The sequence below is a fragment of the Musca domestica genome, unplaced genomic scaffold (assembly GCF_030504385.1).
Source record: "Musca domestica strain aabys unplaced genomic scaffold, Musca_domestica.polishedcontigs.V.1.1 32, whole genome shotgun sequence".
NCBI lineage: Eukaryota > Metazoa > Arthropoda > Insecta > Diptera > Muscidae > Musca > Musca domestica.
The window spans coordinates 5,697,581-5,716,920 of NW_026712311.1; the positions used below are offsets into that span (position 1 = coordinate 5,697,581).

A 19,340-nucleotide genomic window follows, 5' to 3' on the forward strand; every position below is an offset into this window, starting at 1 on the left:
CTACCATTGTGGACTTTTAAAGAATTTTTGATAGGTCCAATGGAACTTAAAGAACTTTAAAAGGCCTAATAGAGCTGTATTCGATTTCTCAGTTTATTTTGATGTCAAGATATTTGGTTTTTAGGCATGTGTTTTTATGAACTACATTGGGATTTTTAAGAATAGTTCCTCAAAAGTCAATGGTAGATTGTAGATTTTTAAAGACTTTATTTCAAAGAGAGGATCTTATATTTTATACCCCCCACCATACTATGGAGGGTATATTACATTTGTCATTCCGTTTGTAACTCCCCGAAATACTCATGTCAGACCCAACAAAGTATATATATTCTTGATCAGCGTAAAATTCGAAGACGATTTAGCCAAGTCCGTCTGTCTGTTGTAATCACGCTATCTTTCGAACGAATTTTGCACACATGTATATTTTGCCCGTAGGCAGGTTAAGTTCGTAAATGGGCCAAGTAGGTCCACGTTATCATATAGCCCCCATATAACGGTACCTACCGATATTCGGTATTTTGATGATTTTAGAATTGTTTCGAATTTGCTATTTGAAGTTCGTAATGGATACTACATTTCATTGGCCGTTTGAAGGCCATAATTCGTGCCAAAGGTGACCAATTCGAACAAATCTAAACTTATTCTAAAATATTATGCTATTTCCGACATTTTTTGCTTTCATTCAATAAAATTTAAAAAAAAAATTAAAATTATGGCTTTTGACTTTTTTGCAGTTTTTTTTATCTCACCCTGTATATCCTCTCCAGAAATATGGCAGGGAGTATAAAAACAACGCATAATTTAATATTTGAAGATTATTTCATGCAAAATTTAAAAAACACTTAAATGGTTTATCTGCTTAGTCCACTTTTGGCATTTTCTTTCCAACATTTCGGACGGCACCTCAGGAATAAATGCTTTAAAATTTTCTTCCCATGCTGCAATTTTGAAGAATTACGGTCCAATGATCTCACCAGCTCATAAACCCCACAAAACATTGACTTCTTTGAATGTATTGATAGCTTTTGTAATGCTTCTGGCTGATCCAGCTTTTTTAAGCACTCATTAAGCCAAAAATTAGCGTTCGCGCTGATTTCTTTTGAGAATAAATTTTAAGTGAAATGAATGTTAAAATGTGGACATTTTAATGATAATTTTAAAGGAAAAATGTATCTTTGAACTTGGACATTTTAAGAATAGATTTAAGGGCCAAGACGCCTCCAAATGTAGTATTCTAACATTCTAATGACCCAAACATTTTTTCAAAAATAATGTGTCGCACTGGGCTGTAATTATGGATTTTGTTATTATTTTTTAAAAATTTACAACTCTAAAAATTTTGAATGGATAAGAATATATTTAAATGACCAACAGCACTAAAACACTGAATTTTTAAGAATATGTTCAAAGAAGCTGCAGTCTCGATTTTTTGTAAGAATATTTTGTAATGAATATTATTTTCCAAATTTGAGAATAGTTTTTTCAAGGACCAAAGAAATAAAAATAGTAATATTTTAGTATTATAAAGCTTCGATACTATACATTTACAAATATAATTTAAAATATATGGTTGCGGATCTTAAAAAAAAAAACTTAAAAATAAAATTGTTTTTCGTTGGTCCGTGGAAAATACATTCTCAAATTTTTAGGATAATACCTCAGATCGCCCAACCAACAAAGCCTGAACGAAGATATATGTTTCATAGACATACGGAAGATAAGCCTTTTTTATTTATTTTTGGCCAAAATAATTTTCAATTTTGAATTTCTAAATTCCTAAAGAGATACACTCATAAATACATAGAGTTTTTTTTTTGCAGCGATTGTCATCAATGAATTACCATTTGCTTATATGGGACGTATAATCATTGACAATTATCATACGCCATATAGTCCGAAATGTTATTGTCCGAAAACAGAAGAGTTTTTAACATTTATTAATTAATTTAAAATAGAACTTCACTTATTCCTACAAGAATTCACTTCACCTTCATTTATATAATCATAATATTCTTGTTCCATTTCTTAGTGTATTAAATCACATCTAGTATTCCGCCAATGGACATACATCATTTGCAGATTAAAAACAGATTGCTGGAGTTGACGTCACTATGGTGGAATTAAAAAAATAACTGAAGAAATTGATGTGAAGACATCACGTTCTCTAAACGTGAATATACTAATGAAGTAAATTTCATGACGTCGTTGTATAGTGTGGTAAATACGAAGGATATGCCGCATACAGATGAGAGATAAAATACGCAATGGTGGTTGGTGTAGATAAATGTTATAATAAATATACATAAATGTAATATAATCGATTGCACAATAGTGAAACATGCAAAGGATGCTGTAATCTGAGAGGGAAGGAGAGACAGAGAGAAAGAGAAGAAACACGGATAGAGATTATATTTTTGTCAAATGAGAAAACATGGTGAGATGTATCCTTTTCTCAAAAAAAAATAGAGAGAAATATGACATAAAATACGGAGACATATTTTGTATGCCGAAAGAGAGATGCTGCGCAGTGCCTCCAATTTTGTGTACTATACTGACCATTGTATTTTCCCGCTCTAACTTGGCCAGAAGAAAAATGTTCCGCAATCATTTTTTTGCTGTTGTTTGATTATCTACTCTTTTGAAGTTTCATCTCAATATAGGCTGTAAATTTTTTTCTTTCAAACATCCATCTATATCCTACTCCAATAAACTCTCGCACACTCACGCACACACACACATTCAAACACAAATATTTATTACCTTGAACTCTAACCCTGAGACAGTATTAATTCGAAGCAAAAATGCAGTTCTTGTGCAGTTTGCTGCAATTTTTTTTGTTTATTGGAAGGAAGTAATAAAAAAAACAAATTGACCACCACAAAATGGCAATGGCATTTGGGGACAGACATTTCGGATTTCTCGGTTTTTACTTTACTTGACCTCTCTACCTCGTGAGAGATAAACTTTAAATGTGAAATCATGGAGATATGATATATATCTCTAATACGACTTTAAAATAAATTGCTTTCCCATACCAAGTGCGATTTTAGATAATAATTTTACAGTATATTTTCTTGATTTATTGAGGTCTTCCACAGAAGAGGGAGCGCAAAAATTATATTAGAACCTATAAGTGAACACATGTGCGTATACTTATTTTTAATATGTGTACGTGAGGTCGTATGACTGATGTACATACTTGAAACAATTATACGCATACCTTTACATCCAATATATATCCCGGAATGATGAGAGAGTTTAAAGCGATTGAAGGGCGATGGGGAGGTTTTCTATCCGCAGATAGTATACATGAAGTATTTTACCCACATGAACACAAAGTTTTAGAATGGCTAGAACTAAAAATTGACGAAATTATATGCGTTTTAATTTAATATAATTCCCAGTTATTAATCGATTAAGTTATACAAAAATATCATTTGAAAATTCTTAATAATAAAAAATCTCTCCCGAGTTAAAGTATTAATTAAAATTTACTATTATATTTCCGTCAGACGTTGAAAAATATTTTGAAAACTTCACGATTCAGAAATTGATAAAAAAAATTCTGATATAAAATTATTCATTAATATTCCCAAAAAAAAAAAAAAAAAAAGTACATAATAACCGAGGTTATAAATGGGAAAGGCTTTGAAAAAATCGAAAGTATTTAACAAAATCTCATCTGTAGATGGCCTTATGCCTGGAAAAATAGTCTTTCAAAATACTAGATTATAAGTCTGCCAACGCTTGAAAAAAATATTTTTAAACAATCTGCGTTTATTAAGGGACTGCTTTATATAATACTGATAAAATATAGGGATGTACGAAAAAGAGAAATATTTTCATATAGCGGTCTTTAAAAAAATTACTTGCTTGTTTCGCAATTTCAAAGAGTATTGAAAATTGTGTATGGGAGAGAGGTACCAGAAGGGGTTGGTCGATATATATCAGCTTCACACAAGTGTAAAATTTGAAGATAATCCGATTTGAAGAGATGTTCTTTAAACATCCACGGATTTGAAGAGATGTTCTTTAAAAATCCACGTTTAGAGATTGTCTATGATTTGAAGAGATATTCTTTAAAAATCCATGTTTAGAGATTGTCTATGATTTGAAAAAATATTCTTTAAAAATTCTTGTTTAGGATATCCTGAGACCTACAAATTATTCTCAAAAATCCCGATTGTACAAAGAACGGACCCTGAATAAATATTCTTAAAAATCCACGCTAATAGATCCGCTCAAATATTTTTCAATTAAGAAATATGTGGGACAAATGTTAAATGTTGTTTCAACAGGAGATTTCCGACGATTGTTTTCTGACTACTGAGAATTAATTAAAAGTCCTACAATTCAGAAGACCTCTCTTTAGACGAATTTTCTTACGAATAACGTGCAGTATTCGACTTAAAGATAACTAAGGAGAGTTCTCTATTTATAGGGAATTCAATATATATATATATCAACTTTGGGAGTCCTACTATAGACCACTTTTCCACGTTTTGGTCAAATAGATTTTGATCCATTTTTTTTTTTCAATATCCATATTAATGTTTGTACATTTCAAAAAAAATGTCTCAATTTTCCATATGCCCGCAACTGGTTTCTCATGCAAATCAGTTTATAAAATGTATATTAAATTCCGTTTGGCCTGTGCCCCTTGACTGAACTAACCCACACCCCTCAAAAACCCCATCTTGTTAAGTGTCACGTACCATCATATTCTTGCTTTTTTTTGGAGAAAAATGTCTGCATTTTTCCTGGTGGGGCATACCTCTCCCTTTACACTCGGTAAATATTTGAATAGAAGAAGCCAAAAAAAAACTGAGAAGACACAAAAGTAAAGCAGACAAAATAACTTCAAAAATGTGTCTACTTCCCTAAGCAATCCTTCCCCTTTCCCCTTCCAAAAAAGTGTCTACTTCCCAAAGCAATCCCTCCTCTTCCCCCCTCCAATGAGACCATAGACTTTTGTCTCGCACCCCACCACGGAAGCAACAATAAACAAACGCATCAATGCCAATGGATGCTGGCTGCTTGGCTGGAGATGATGAGTCATTCGCAGCGCTTTGTATTCCAAAATCAAGCTACAATGTAAAGTGAATGTTGTCATTATACGTTTCGTCTTTCTTTTGTATTGTCAGACTCCGCACGCACACACACCATGTTCCAAATATCGACATAAACATCAGTCGGGGAATACTTGGCCAAAGTCATTCGCAAGTGAATTCAATAGCAGTCGGCAAGCAGTCAGTCAGGCCTTTATCCCAGCCAGCCAGCCATCCATACATGAATGTTTGCACTTCTCAAATGGCCTTTTTGCTCTCGCTTTGTGTGTGTGTGTGCGTGTTTGGAATTCTTCCGCTTTCGTTAAATGTCGAAAGGCTCCCGTCGCACTTCTTTTTTTTCGTTGTTGTGTCTCTCTAAATATGCTTACTAAGTTTCATGCCGATGTTTTCCTTGCTCCATGTGTGTGGCTGTGTGTGTGAGTTTGTATGCTTTTCGGCTATGCCTTTGTGCCAGTGTTATACTATTAAAAAAAAATACCGAAAAACTGGAGAAGATATTTTTTCCTTATGTAGGCAGATAGAAGCGAAAATAAACAGATAAAACCTCCATTGCACGGTGGCCAAAATTCGTGTAAAAATTGAAGTAATAAATACTTCCAAACCATGTTAAATAAAGCGAAGACCCCAAAATTAAGAAGACCTTTAAACTGCTCACATATAAAATCTCCAAACGATATTCGTTGTAGAAAAAAACCTCAAAGAGTCTTCTTTATACTGAAAACCGCCAAATTGTCTCCTACATAGAAAAACATTTCTTTAAACTTCCTTCCCCTTTTGCCCTTTTGGAGGTCCTCTACATACCGCCACAAGGGTTTCCACAAAGAAAAAGACTTCTAAACAGAGAAAACCTCAAAATCGCGTTCTGTAGAGAAGGCTGATAAATGGTTTTCTATACAGATAATATCTCTAAACTTTGCTCCATACAGAACTACCCTTCCAGTGGCTTTCTACACAGGCAAGGTTTTCTATATAGAGAATGCCTCTAAACAGTATTCTATACCCCCCCCCCCCCCCTATTTTTGTGCAGGGGAACCTTCAACCGATTTTACAAAGGACTAAAAACCTCCTATTGCTGTTCTATTGACAGAAGATCTCTTGTCGCTATTCTTTTGACATAAGACTTCTTGTTGATGTTCTATTGAAATATGACACTTTTTTGTTGTTCCATTGACAGATGACATTTTGTCGCTGTTCTATTGACAATAGAATTCTTCCTGCTGTTCTGTAGATAGAAGGCCTCCAGTGCTTCTTCTATGCATAGAAAATCTTCTGTGCACAGAAGATCCTCACTACAAGGCCTAATGTCGGTCTAATCTCGCCAGAAACCCCTCTCCGGCAGACTACCTTCAATAAATTAACAGTCTTTGATGGGCAGGTCTTGATAACAGACTTCCGGACTATAGTCCTTCTTCCATAGATAGAAAACCCCCTGTTGGACTTCTGTGGACAGAAATGTCGATCTAATCTCGGCAGAAACGCCTCTCTGACAGACAGTCTTCAATAAATGAACCGTCTTCGTTGGGCTGCTCTTGATAAAAGACTTTTGGTCTATATTTCATGGACAGAAGCCGACTGGAGGTCTTCTCTTGACAGAATACTCCCTCTAAGTCTTTTGTGGTGTTCTGTTTAAAAAATATGGACGGAAAATATAATTTTAAAGATATATTCAACAGGTCCTGATCTCCATATATGCTTTTTACACCCGGAAGACTCTTAGAAGGGATCTGGCTAGCGTTTCTTTTCAGCTTGAGCCGGAACTTATTTTACAGACATTGCAATTGATTTTGATTATTTTTTCAAGGACCTTACTGAATACCTTTGAATACCTTCTTTCTCTCAGATAACGGTTATTTCGGATTTAAGGGTCAGACTGGACCGTGGGAGGTTAAAGGTAGTGGGAGATTATTGATAGTCAAGGTCATTATTTTGGATATAGGGGCAAGACGGCACCATTACCGGCCTCTGTCTTGGAGCTAATGACACTGACAGACTTACAGTACTTCACTGACCCTCTCTCCACCATAATTTCTGAGACAAAGTTCCTGTCTGACCTTCACTATCCCAACAACCTCTCACGGCTTGACTATGCCTTAGACCTAATATTACGGTTCAGTCGACTGACTATATCCGAGAATAGTCCAGACTGGCCATGATTTACGAGATAACGTTCCAGACTGACACTTATCTCCAAGGCAATGTTTCCGACAGGCTCTTAATTTAAAGAAAAGAAAAAAACAGGGTTTCCTTTACTCGGAAATAACGCTGCTGACTGGACTTTGTCCTCGAGATAACAATTCTGTCTCTTCTCTCTAAAATAATGACCTTGAGCGGTCTTCTCTCTAAGCTAATGGTCATAATTAACTTTCATATCTCGGATAAAAGTCTTAAGCGCCTGACATGGTCCTGTATTACCTCTTCGGTGCTGATTTGACATTACAACAAAAAGTTTGGGCAGGACCTTTTCTCCGATTTAACGTTCCAGACAGATAATTAACTTTCACTCAATGGTCCTGTTCAGTCAATATCATTGTTTTGAAGATAACGGCCAGCTTAAAGATAATGACCTGGACTGATATTAAACTGCCCGAAAATATTCCAGACATAACTTAATGATACTGATATTCCCTCATCTCAAAGATCATGGTCCTTCTTGGCTTTCATCTCCGAGATAATCATCCTTACTTCATTTCCATCCATCTCCCGCTATAATAACGGTTAAGAATTGCCCTTCACTCGAAATAATGGCATGGACTACCCTTATTGCTCAGATAACAACCCTGATTGAAATTTATTTCTGAGATAAAGGCTCGGCCTGATACTTGTCTCCAAAACAATAGTCCTGGCCCATCGCTGGATAAACAATTTTCCTTCATTCTATTACGAATAGAATATCTCCTAGCCGTCTTCTCTGGCAATATACCTCCTTTCAATCTTTTATAGACATTTGTTTTTGAATCTTTTTTTCGAGCCACTGTACTTATTTAAATTTTTGTTGTTGCTGTTATTGTTCCTGGTGTCAGTCACAATTTGTTGGTCTAATTAGACAAGTGAAATAATGTTGTTTATGGTTGTAGAGCCATCGCACTCAGTCATCCATCCATGGCGTGGATAACATCCATGAAGTTGGGTATTGGGGCCGGTCGTCATGTACGTACGTGCGTGCCTTTGGCATCTGATGCGTCGCCACAACATCTTCGCCAAGGTGATGGTACCATATTCTATCTCTCTTGCTCTCACAGAGTCTTCGCCAACTCACAAAACTACAATAACAACTACAACAACAAGCAACAATTGTTTATCGATTTGTTTGCTGGGGCGAATTATTGCAGACAATCTGCAGCGACGCTTTTCATTTCATTATTTTAAGGCTGTCCATGCGAATGAGAATATATATGAGAACGACGTGAAGAAAACGTGCTTAAGGTAACATTTTTTGGGTAATTCGAAAGCCGTTTGTGTGTGTGTCTTTGATTCAGCATCTCCTCCATCATCATTATTATTTTGCACCCCCTACATGCCTCCAAGGTATTTGTGGTCACATTAGTATCTTTCATAGAGAACAGATGTTGGTTTCTAAATCTAAATTGTCGTTGGACCACACTTACACAAATTAAATGCGGCCGAGAAAGTGGGTGAGATGGTGGGCAATGGAGATTTTTGTTTTTCTGTTGTGGGATCATGTTTTGCGTTGTCAACTTGGCATTGGTCAGCCAAAATAGATAACTTGACAATCTTCCAACAAATCTAGATGACGGAAAGAGGGCACATTTGCTACTAAATCCTAGATGGAAATGATAATCCTACAAGGACATCCGTTTGTTGACTTTTAATGGAATGTAAAATAATGAAAATTTGTGGGCACATTAAGACAAGGAAATCAAGGAAATTTATGGCCATTTGCAATAACTTTGTCACTTTTTTTGGATTTGAACTCTTGGGCAAGATTATAAAAAAACTTAAATGAATTGTCCAGCTTTAAGGACCCCCATTTTTGTTAAAAATTATATTTCCCTATATTTTACCTCGCAAGAAATTGAAATAAGTGTTAGGTCATATCTTTAAGATAATGACCCGGAATAGGCTTTAAAATCTGGGATAGTAATCTAGACGAATCTGTACCGTACAAGATAACCTGGCATAATGGGCCACAGAAGAGGGCCAGCTTCTCAGAATAATGACCATGAATGACATTTTTCCCAACAAATCTTCATGGTCCTAGTTGGCCCTTATCTCGAAATGAATTATCCTGTCTGACCTCTATATCCGGGATAATAGTTTTGATTGCTCGTTATCCCCAAAATATCCAATATAATGAGCAATATGGACCCTTATAATAGCTCTTTACCAATGAAATGGTTTTTCCGAACCTTCATGGTCCTGAATAAACTCTATGGTTCTGACCGGTACTTATATCCAAGATAATGCCCGAGACAGGTCACCTCATTAACCCTTACAATGTCTTTGAATGGCTTTCATTACTAAGTGGTCCGAATTAAGCTTCAAGATCCTGACTGGTCTTTATCGAAAAAGTCCAACATAATAAAATTACCAAGGTAGTGGTCCAAACGAACCTTAATGGTCCTCTATGGTTCTGACCGGCCCTTATCTCCATGATTATGGCTCTGACATATCATTATATACGAAATATCTGGCATACTGAACTACATTAGCCCTTAGAATGCTTTTGAATGGTTTCATTACTAAGTGGTTCTAATGAAGCTTCACGATTATGGCTGGCCTTTAACATCGGAATAATAATCTTGATTGTCGCTTATTTGAAGTATATATTCATACTAACCTTTGAGGCAAATTTTTGACTTTTTCTAGACCTTATGCTGGCACGTACTTTCAAACTAATGTTTGAAACAATGGTTCCTGTTGAACCTTTTCTTGAATATAATACCTTATCTTATATTCCAATAAAATAATCATTTTTAACTTAATCCGATATATTTTTTGAACACGTATCTCCGTTTAAGGGGCTGACCCAGGGCTCTTACTGTCCGTTATCTCCAATATAATGTCCCTGACTAATTTTAATTTTGACAGGCCTTTCCAAGATAATATAATTTTTAATATTTTGCCCAAATATCTTGTTATTTCTGAAAAATGGCTCTGGCCGAAATTTATGATTCTTACAGATCTTTCTAACCTTATCTTTGAGATTATGGAATTGATTGACCATTCTCTTCATGATAATTATGCTGACTGTTCCTCACCTCAATGATAATGGGAATGACTGACCATTATCCCAAAAATAATAGATCTGGATCGCCCTTACTTCAAATTTTGTTTTCACTACATTTTCTTTCTGTAATATCGGTCCTACCTGATAACAGCTTGCACTGACTCTTAGGTCACTGATTGCCCCCCACCCCTTTTTTAAATTTTAGTCCTGACTGACCCTTATCTCAAAGACAATGAATCTGAATCGCCCTTACCTTAAATGTGGTTCTCACTAGATTTTCTCTCCAAGATAATGGTCCTAATGGTCCTAAAAGATAACAGCCAGACAATGGCTTCCCTTGATCCTTATCTCCCAGATTATGTCACTGATTGCCACTTTTTTTGAAATTTTGGTCCTGGCGGGGTCATACCTGACCCATAGTCCTGAACAACCTTCTTTGTTCTCCCTTATCTTCGAGAGATAACAGTACTATATGGTCTTTTATCCTCGATGGTGGATTTAATTTCGTGGATAATGGTCCTTATGGTTTTAAGTGGTCCTTGCTGACCCTTCTGGTCACGAATTTCCAGTATATCCGTGCAAATGTCCTGACTGACTCTTATGAACGGGTTAATAATCTATCCAATTGTCCTAATGGCCTTTTGTAATGTAATGGTTCTCTCCGGTCTTTCTCCATCAACAAGCCTTTTATTTCAGATATAATGGTACTAAAAGTCCCTCGAGGTCCTAACTGACTTATCTGGCCCTAACTTTCCCTCACTTCAGAGATAATGACCTGACAGAGTGTCATCTTCATCGTCATAGCAAGGGAATGAACCGAACTTGATATAATTTCTGATATTATAGTTCTGAACGACCTTCTTTACTCAATCTTATCTTCCAGAGATATTGGTACTATCTGGCCTCTGTCCTTGAGGGTGGCTTTGGTCCCAATGGTCCTTACTGGCCCATATGGTTGTGAATTTCTGGTATATCCGTGATGAAGTCCTCTGTGACCATTATGTACGGCTTCTTATTTGGAAATAATGGCTCTAATCGGCTTTTATATCCGAAGGAATGGTCCTGACTACAAGATTATTGTTCTCTCATCTCTATATCCATAAAAAAGACTTTTATATTAAAGAAAATGGTTCATGGACTTATGGTCCTAACTTTCCCTCATTTCAGATATAATTATCGGACCGACTCTCATCTCCACGATAAGGGTGCTGATCCTTGTCTACATGATAATAGCCCTGTTGATATAATGGCCCTGATAGGTCCACGACTGCGAGTTTATGTTTTAACTATTTTCCCAGTTAATGGAACCGAATTACCCTTATACCGAAATAGTAAGCATGACCAAACCTTATTACCGGACTAAGTGGTCCCTACTGGACTTTATATCCGAAACGACGACCATGTGTGGAAAAGGAATGCGTAGTCAAACAAAAAAAATCGACTCTTAAACATTTCGATTTTTTTTTTTGCAATTAATTTTTACTTTTTGTTTTGCAATTAATTGACAACAAAGTCCACAAAAATCCATCTCGATTTTGGGTATTTTGAGGTGTAGTTCAGACAAACAGATGATAAAGGCAATTGCTCGACATAGAAAAAAAAACAAGTAAAAAACTTGTAGGTTCGGCCGGGTCGAACTTTGTATACCCTCCACCATTTGGAACGAATTTGGCAAATTAAAAAAAAAAAAAAAAAAATAGAATCCATTAGGAACATCAAACACCAAATTTGAAACAATTCCGGTGAATAATGTCGCTAAAATCATCAAAATACCGAATATCGGGAGGTAACGTTGTATGGGGGCTATACGAAGACGAGGACCTACACAGACAATCTTCTTTGATAGGCTGTAGTATCAATCACGAACTTCAAATACCAAATTTGAAGCAATTCCGGTGAATAATGTCGCTAAAATCATCGAAATACGGAATATCGAGAGGTACCGTTCTATGGGAGCTACACGAAGACGTGGACCTGCACAGACAATCTTCTGTCATAGGTCTGTAGTATCCATTACGAACTTCAAATGCTAAATTTGAAACAATTTCGGTGAATAATGCGCTAAAAACATCGAAATACGGAATATCGGGAGGTACGCAATATGGGGGCTATACGAAGACGTGGACTTGCACAGACAATTTTCGGTCATAGGCTATAGTATCCATTACGAACATCAAATACCGAATTTGAATCAATTCCGGGGAATAATGTTGCTAAAATCATCAAAGTACCGAATATGGGGAGGTTCTGTTATATGGGGCTATAAGAAGACGTGGACCTGCACAGACATTTTTCAGTCTTAGGCTGTAGTATCCATTACGAACTTCAAATACCAAATTTGAAACATTTCCGGTGTATTATGTCGCTTAAATCACCAAAGTACCGAATATCGGGAGGTACCATTATATGGGGGGCTATACGAAGACGTGGATCTGCATACGCAATTTTTTGTCATAGGATGTACTATCCATTACGAACTTCAAATACCAAATTTGAAACAATTTCCCATTTTCAATACCAAAAGTCCGGTAGACATAATATACAATTAAGTAAAATGTTATCAGCCTACTTAATTTCGTTTCGTTAGAGTGATTTCCACAGACGAACAGAAGGTCAGACAGACGGACATCGCTAAATCGACATAGAATTTTATGCCGATCAAGAATATATATATACTATCTGGAGTCTAAAATGTGTATTTCGAAATGTTACAAACGGAATAACAAACTTAATTTAACCTACATACTATGGTGGAGGCACGTATGAGAATGGAATGCCATCCTAAAACCAATGATCTCCAAATTGAATACTATTTCACCAAATCTTGACTTCTACTTTCAGACTTTCAAACACCCAAACGTTGATAAATCTATAAATCGGAAGTCGACTACGTATCCCTAATCTGAACTATATATCCTAAACTGTGATCCAATCCTGTAGCGATTTAATGGTCCTGCCTTTATTTAAAAGATGATGAAAGATCTTATCTTTTATTATTTGACTTAAAAAAATTTTAAATAATTAAATTAAAACTGTTCAGTAAATTACAAATTTATTTGTTTCTTTTTAAGCAGACTATTTTAGGTGTGTTGAGGTTAAAAGGTGAAATATATCCCGGCACGTACTAGTGGCCATCGATATCATTCTATGCAATCAGTTATTTCAATAAAACACATAAATTTTTGAAGGGTTCAACCGTATTCACCTAAATTAATTGAAATTCCATGTTTTGGGAACCGAGCGTGTTGCTATGCTAACTGCATCCGTGCACTTCATTGCAGACCACATGCTGAGTATTTCATTTTTTTGTTTTTGAGGTATGTATGGATCTATGTATTCCACATCGAAATAGTTTCATATTTCTTTCTCCCAGTCTGTTTCAGTTTATCTATTGATTTTTCCTTTTCGGAGATATGAACATTTAATTGCTTTTCATACGAACAAAGCAATTGCTGACACGGTTTGTTGGCTGTTACAATTTTTGTTTTTTTTTTTTTTTTCAATTTGCGATGAGATTTTGCACGCGAATTTTTGTTCGAAACTAAATGATTGGACACATCATACTTTTTTGTAGAAATTTTAAAAATTCGTTTTTCAATCCATCTATGATTTGTTTTATTGCAAAATTAAAAAAATAAAACTTTTAAACTTCCGTTATAACAGCAAAAATCTAACAAAGAAAAAAAAAACATTTGCTTTTCCTCATCTACTGCCACCACTGACCGTTTAATTGTTAAGTTTATGGGGGGTTAGTTTTTGCTGTTGTTTGCCATTTGTTTTTTAGTTGTGAAATTTTAATTAATTAAATTCTGTGACTATTTTGACATTGGAACGTTGCTAGACAGACAAGCCTAACATAGCATAGACGACATTATGTTCATTTTATATTTTGTCTCAGATTACTTGGAACAATTGTTGAAACAAAACAAATAGCAATGTAAACATACAAATATTTATTTACTTATATTTTTATTTATCTGTCATCAGATGGGTGGGTCGGTTAACGCCACATTATTTAGAGGTGTGAAATGAATCGCATTCCATAAAAGTAAAGAAAAAAATTATCGGTTTATTTCGCTTCCTCCTGCGTTGCAAGTTGAGGGACATTTGGGTGTTAAAAACTGGCGCTTCCGCACTTCTGCCATTGTCAAGTCAATGACTGTTAAGGAACGGGGTCTTTTATTACAAAATATCATAAAACTATAGAGTTATGTATTTTTTTATGAAAAATTGGTTGAGTGTAGTTTTGTGACAAAACGATTTGTTATCGTTTCTGGAAAGATAATGACAACGAAATCCCATAAAGGCTAGTCCTGTAAAAAGTTTGGCAATAATGTCATTTTAAAATTTTGGATTTAAATATATAATAAAAATATTTGGATATTAATATCGCTATGAAAAATTGCATATGGCTCCTGATGTTATACTCCATTATTATCAATGCTGATAGATTTTTAGGGAAAATTTCGAAAATTGAGGGAAAATATATACACCCTCAGATTTTCCGATTTTTATAGATTTGTCACATCTATGTCAAAAATCGAATTGGACTATAATTGGTGACAAATGGGCTTCAAAATACGATTATTCTACAGAATTTTTTTTTTTAAACAACCTCTGAACAACACCATTCGTCGCTTTACAATGACGCCACTTTGATTCCAATATTTCACCAAGGCAAGAAAATATTACTATTTCCGATATAATAGACCTAGGTATTACTATATACTCCGAATCGAGCGGGAGCACTACTGGAAGTAAAATCACTCGTTTTATAGGGGGAATAAATCTGTGTCAAAAATCTAGTTGGTGACAAATGTGCTTCAAAATATGATTATTCTACAGAATTTCTTTAAAAAAATATTCTCTGTAAACCCATAGTCTTTAGAAGCCCCGAGGTTTCCTTCAATAAATTAAAATTATCTTCTTACCAACGCCGCCCAATATTCCACCAAGGCAAGAAAATATTACAATTTCTGACATATAGACCTAACCAGAGTGATTTTCACTTTAATCGAATTCCAGCAGGAGCACTCCTGAAGGTGACTCGAGCATTTCAATTTCAGTAATTTAAAAGTGTGAATAAAAATTCGCCCTTATGTCTATCAAAATAGGCTTCACTGATCTTAACATCAAAGTAATGATCCCCACTGGTCCTGACATTATCTTCTAGGAAAAGGCCCGACAAATCGGAATTTAATTGGCGACTGGCCCCTATTTCTAAGATAATAGGTCTGATTGATTCCAACCTTCGAAATAATAGTCCCTACTGGTTCATGTTACTGACTGATTTTTATTTCCCATAAAACAATGATTAAATTTTAAGGCCCCTTATCACCCTGATAATATTTCTGATTGAGATTTATCTTCAAGATAGATCTGTAGGTCCATTGTCTTTGAGATAATAAGCCTGAATGGCCGTTGCCTCCTTGAACCGAGAAAATTGTCCCGACTGGCTATTGGTGATCCTGACATCCCACGATAATAGGTTTGATTGGCTTATAAATGGTCCCTACTGGTCGTCAAAAAAGGCAAATATAACTAAATGGGAGGATCATCACCGTTTATCCGGGGACGTGTCAAATTCGATCAAAGATTATTTATTTTATGTAATCTGAAATGAGGTTCTTCTCCCAATGAACAAAATATGAAAAAAACAAGTAAAACCAGTAAAGTCTTAAAGTCGGGCGGGGCCGACTTTATGATACCCTACACCACTTTGCTAATTTTGTAGAGCTCCACATAACAATTAAAAGATTTTATGGAAGAATTTAATCATACACTCTATGATTATAATTATAATTTAAAGTTTAAAAGACTAAATATGCCGAAGCATTTGTATCTTTTAAATTCGGACTTGTATTGTCCATTTTGTGCACAATTAATTTGAAATCGGATAATAATATATATGGGAGCTATATCCGAATCCGAACCGATCTCGATAAAATTTGGCAAAGACATTTCTGAGCTGCATTTGATATATTTCCCTGAATATCGTTGTTACGGAGTGCATATTACGGATGTGGGTAAAAAATATGACAAATCGGATGAACAGTATATATGGGAGCTATAGCTATATCTGAACCGGTCTTCACCAAATTTGAGGTTACATATGGGACCTATATCCAAATCTGAACCGATCTCGATAAAATTTCTGAGCTGTATTTGATATATTTCCCCAAATAAATTGCGGAGGACAAAAATAACAAATCGGATGAACAATATATATGGGAGCTATAGCTATATCTGAACCGATTTCGATCAAATTTGGCATACTTATTTTCAGGCCAATCTGATTCCATACTATTCGGACTGATATTACACGTTTGGTGCACAATAAAAGGCAAATTGGACGAAGATATATATGGGAGCTATATCTACATTTCGACCGATTATCTCCAATTTCAATAGGGTTCGTCCTTGGGCCAAACAAATGATTTGTGCAAAATTTCATCTGGATAGGGCAATAAATACGAACTGTATTTTGTTTACAAAAATATATGGACAGACGGACGGACGGACATGCATAAATCGACTCAGAATGTGATTCTATACATATCATCAAAAGGAACTATGGGTCTATCTCGTTTCCTTTTGCCTGTTACAAACAAATGCACAAAGACATAATACCCTGACCACCTTGTGGTGTAGGGTATAATTAGCAAAAATCATCAAAATACCGAATATAGGGAGGTATCGTTGTATGGGGGATATACGATATCCTGACAAATACTATAGACAATACTCTTCCAGGGGGTAAAGTACTCAGAAGGAACTCCTTGTGCTAATTTTCAGACAATTTCATTTGAAAATGTGGCTAAAATCATCAAAATACCTAATATCGGGGGGTACCGTTGTATGGGGGCTATACGATATCGTGGACCTATATAAAGTATTCTCTTCCAAAGGGTAATGTACTCAAAAAGAACTCCTTGTGTGGATTTTCAGATAATTTCATTCGAAAATTTGGCTGTAGTCATCAAAATACCGAATAATGTATGGGGGCTATACGATATCGTGGACCTATATAGCCCATCTTCGAACTTAACTTGCCTACAGACAAAAGACTTATCTGTGCAAAATTTCAGTTTCTTATCTTTTTTCGTTTTTGACTGTGTGGCTACAACAGATGAACCAACGGAGAAAGCTAAATTGTCTTCGAATTCTACGTTGTTATGCCTAAAATTATTATTTCGATGAGTTACAAACGGTAAGGCATAAAAATATAGAAAGGGACAGGAAAACTCTTAATGTTACAATTTTACACTGGTGAAATTGCCTACTTTTAATTTTTTTCCTTTAAAGAAAAATGTTTCCACAATTCTATTAAAAACTTTTAACACAATTTTTAACCCTAAATATTTTCCGAGACTTACAAACAAGAAGTAATTTTTTATTTATAGTTTATAAACCCCCAATTTGTTTCAAAGAGCACGAAAATGGAAGATACAAATTCTTGAATAAATTGTTTCCTCTACTTAAATTGCCAGATGTCCCTAATGGAAGTTGTTATTATAAGACTGCGACGAAAACAACAACAAGTTATTGTGACTAAAACTCATAATAATTTAGCGTTGTTGTAAAATTAATAATTCTTTGCAGATAATTAACATTCCTGCATTTGTTTCAATAATTTAATGTTTTTTTGTAATGTTTTTCTTTTAAGAAACATTCTTACCTTTAATCCACTGCAAATGCGTAAATAATTTGCCTAAATTGCCTCGTTATTCAACACTTCATATCTCCAACAACAAAATTACACACTCCCGTACTCTCATACTGCATTTATTTAACTCACACTCAGCTTCTCTGAGAGTGCATCTCTCATGTTCAAACAACACGCCACTTTTGCACACACGTACGAACACACACGTTAAGTCGTCGCGACACAAAAACAAAGCACCGAAACAAATGAAACGACAACAACAATGCACAACACTCCGTTATTTTGCAATGCAACGCAATTTGCATAAGAAAATTGATTAATTAGTTGTTTTTTTCCGGCAAAACTTATAATTATTATTTATAAATTTAATTAAGCACACATTATTTAACACTTTGCAGCTGCATATTTTGAAAGAACTTTAGTTTTATGTGATGATTTTACATTTTTCTTGTAGAATGACTGAAATGCACAACCGAACGGGATGAAGAAATGAATGAACTAATTATTTGACAGATCGATGAGGTGAATGGGAATGAGTGTGGATAGTGGGAACAATAGTGTTGCCCAATGTAGCGTTTTTTGGAATGCGTTTGACGATTTTTGTATAACATTATGGTAATTGAAGGGTTTTGTGAAGGGCTTTAAAATTGTGTAAATTAAAGAAATGAAAGGGGTGCAAATATTTAATATGCATGTAAAAAATGTTTATTGTAAGGAATGTAGCCCATGTTATAGAAACAAAATTGTGATAAAAATAACCTAAGTAAAATAAAATATCATAAAAAGGGTTTAAGGAAAATCCTTTTTTTTTTTAAATCATAAATTAGACCTCTAATTTTATTGACGAACGCAAACATCATTTAGACAATAGAATATGTATTGCAAGACCTAATCTATAAGTCTCCTATGTATTTAAGTCCTGTATGAGTTACATAAGTTATGCATTTTATTTGCTTTCAGTTTTTTATGAAATCTTGTTGTTTAGGTAAAATTAAGACTTTTGGTATGACAAATAATTTTGTAGAATACTTTGAATTTATACAACCCCGTTTAAAGGGAGGATAAGGCAATGTTAGGACAAACGTTCCAAAAAGACCCCTCTGGTGACACGCTTGAGAATTAAATTAAAGATTAAAATTTCCCACCAAATTAGTCCTTTCGTGGTTATGAGTAATATTTCCGAATATGAATATATGCACCGATTTTATAGAATATTCGAAAATTTCAAAAAATGATGAAGATCAATGAACTTTTGTCCTCTATTTTAAAATCTCTCTTTATACCCTCCACCATACACAGTAAGGAGGGTATATTAAGTTCGTCATTCCGTTTGTTACTCATCGAAATAATAATTTTAAACCCTAAAAAATATATATATTCTTGATCAGCGTAAAATTCTAAGACGATTTAGCCCTGC

General features: G+C 34.9%; 1 long non-coding RNA gene across 1 annotated transcript in view; it reads right to left on the reverse strand.

Moving 5' to 3' along the window:
• The window catches only part of LOC109613530 (uncharacterized), a 154,850-nt gene extending 136,455 nt beyond the window's left edge, over window positions 1–18,395 (reverse strand). The window contains exon 1 of the long non-coding RNA XR_002195043.2: window positions 17,936–18,395. This is a non-coding gene — a long non-coding RNA (uncharacterized LOC109613530). The remainder of the gene's footprint in view (window positions 1–17,935) is intronic.
• Between the last annotated feature and the right edge of the window lie 945 nt (window positions 18,396–19,340).